Genomic DNA, 3,108 nt, shown 5'->3' with positions numbered 1-3,108 from the left:
GTGCAGTTTACTTCAGCAATGAATTGAATGAATGCGTGCAAGTTGTGATGTAGTATTTTATGAGCGAAGTGTTCAATGAATCAACACAGAAAGATGGTAGCATTGAATGAATGAGTGCAGTTGATGAGGTTTGTTGGATTCACTCAATCCTTATATAACATTTGATTTTTTCAATGAATGACAGTAATGTGTTTCCATGAATGAATGAATGAATTTAGTTTTACTCTCGAAATGAATGAGGCAAGTTTGAGGCATGGAATATGTGCAGTTAGATTCATGGAATGATGTGTGCTGTTTGTTTCATTCAATGAATGACAAAGCAGAGTATAATAGAGAGATTGAGTTAAGCTCGTAATATTGAATAAATGAGTAAACCTGTCCTCGTTGTATGAACACTGGCAGTTTGTTTCGTTGAATGAATGAATGCAGTTTGATTCATTAAATGCCTGTGTTTAGTTTAGTTCATTGAAACAATGCATAACATTTGGTTTATTGAATGAATGTTTGCAGTTTGCTTCAATGAATGAATGCAGTTTGATTATCTGAATGAATGAGACAAACTTGAGGCATGGAATGAATGAGATAAGCTCCACTCGTTTACTGAACAAATTCAGTTCGTTTCATGGAATGAATGAGTGCAGTTCGTTTCATTGAATGAAGGTGTGCAGTTAGCTTCAGCAATGCATTGTATATATGCGTAAAAGTGGTATCTTGACTTTTATAAGAGAAACTCTACTCAATGAATGAACACGGGCAGTTTTTTGCGTCATTGGATGAGTGAGTGCAGTTTGATATATGAAATGTCTGAATTTTCTTTGATTCATTGCATCAAGGCATAATATTTAATTTATATTGAATGAATGTCTGCAGTTTGTTTCAAAGAATGAATGGACTCATTCTTTCAATAAGTGAGCTGAGCCTAAGGAATGGAATGAACGAGAAAAGCTCCATTCCTTGGCTTAACACGTGCAGTTGGTTTCATGGAATGATGTGTGCTGTTTAGTTCATTGAATGAATGACAACACAGTGTTTAATAGAGTCAATACGTTAAGTTGAATGAGAGAATCTTTACTCATTAAATGAACAAGTCCGGTTTGTTTCAATGATTGAATGAGATCAGTTTGAATCATTAAATGTCTGAGTTTAGTATTTTCATTGAATGAATGCAATTGATTCATTGATAATATGACTGAAGATTGATTCAATGATTGAATGACTGTGGTTCGATTATTTGAATGAATCATTTAAACGTGAGACATTGAATGAATGAGAGAATCTCTACTCATTGAATGATCACAGGTAGTTTGTTTCAAACAATATCTGAGATTAGTTTGATTGATTGAAACAATTTCGTTTATGGACTGAATAACTCTCGTTTGTTTTAATGAATGAATGCAATTTCATTCTCTGTATGAATGAGGTATGAAATGAATGAGAGAATGTCTCCTCAAGGAATTATCACGTTCATTGAATGAATGAGTGCATTTTGTTTCATTAAATGAAAGAAGTTTTGCATATGATATGAACACAGGCAGTTTCCTTGATTGAATGAATGAGGGCAGTTTGTAACATTAATTGTCTGAGTTTTGTTTGATTCATTGGCTCAATGCATAACATTTGATTTATTGAATGAAGGACAGTAATTTGTTTCCATGAATGAATGAATTCAGTTTGATTCTCTGAATGAATGAGGTAAGCATGAGGCATAGGATAAGTGCAGTCAGTTTCATGGAATGATGTGTGCTGTTGGTTACATTGAATGAATGACAAAGCAGTGTTTAATTGAGTGATTGCGTTGTGCTCGTAATATTGAATGAATGAGTAAAACTCTGCGCGTTGAATGAACACTGGCAGTTTGTTTCGTTGAATTGATTGAAAGCAGTTTGATTCATTAAATGTCTGAGTTTAGTTTGGTTCATTGAAACAATGCATAACATTTGTTGTATTGAATGATTGTTTGTGGTTGGCTTCAATGAATGAATGAATGCATTTTGATTCTCTGAAGGAATGAGACATACTTGAGGCATGGACTGAATGAGATATGCTCCACTCATTGATTGAACAAATACAGCTAGTTTCATGGAATGAATGAGTGCTGTTGGTTTCATTGAACGCTTTGCCTTGAGAGAATGCGTTAAGCTCGTAATAATGATTGAATGTGCAAAACTCTACTCATTGAATGAACACTGGCAGTTTGCAGCTTGATGCATTAAATGTCTGAGTTTAGTTTGGTTCATTAAATCAAGGCATAACATTTGGTTTATTGACTGAATGTTTGTTGTTTGCTTCAATAAATGAATGAATGCAGTATGATTCTCTGAATGAATGAGACAAACTTGAGGCATGGACTGAATGAGATACGCTCCACTCATTGAAATTGAGTAAGTTTCATGGAATGATGAGTACAGTTTGTTTAATTGAATGCAGGAGTGCAGTTTGCTTCAGCAATGAATTGAATGAATGCGTGCAAGTTGTGATGTAGAATTTTATGAGCGAAGCTCTACTCAGTGAATGAACACGGAAAGTTAGTATCATTGAATGAATGAGTGCAATCGACATTTTAAATGTCTCAGTTTTGTTTGATTCATTCAATCCACGTAAAACATTTGATTTATTGAATAAAGGACAGTAATTTGTTTCCATGAATGAATGAATTTAGTTTGACTCTCTGAATGAATGAGGTAAGTTTGAGGAATGGAATGATGTGTGCTGTTTGTTTCATTGAATGAATGACAAAGCAGTGTTTAATAGAGACATTGCGTTAAGCTCGTAATATTGAATGAATGAGTAAAACTGTCCTCATTGTATGAACACTGGCAGTTTGTTTCGTTGAATGAATGAATGCAGTTTGATTCATTAAATGCCGGAGTTCAGTTTGGTTCATTGAAACAATGCATAACTTGTTTTATTGAATGAATGTTTGCAGTTCGCTTCAATGAATAAACGAATGCAGCTTGATTCTCTGAATGCATGAGACAAACTTGAGGCATGGCATGAATGAGATAAGCTCCTGTCATTGACTGAACAAATTCAGTTCGTTTCATGGAATAAATGAGTGCAGTTCGTTTCATTGAACGCTTTGCGTTGAGAGAATGCGTTAAGCTCGTA

The sequence above is a fragment of the Chiloscyllium punctatum genome, chromosome 43 (assembly GCF_047496795.1).
Source record: "Chiloscyllium punctatum isolate Juve2018m chromosome 43, sChiPun1.3, whole genome shotgun sequence".
Classification (NCBI taxonomy): domain Eukaryota; kingdom Metazoa; phylum Chordata; class Chondrichthyes; order Orectolobiformes; family Hemiscylliidae; genus Chiloscyllium; species Chiloscyllium punctatum.
This window is presented reverse-complemented; position numbering follows the sequence as displayed.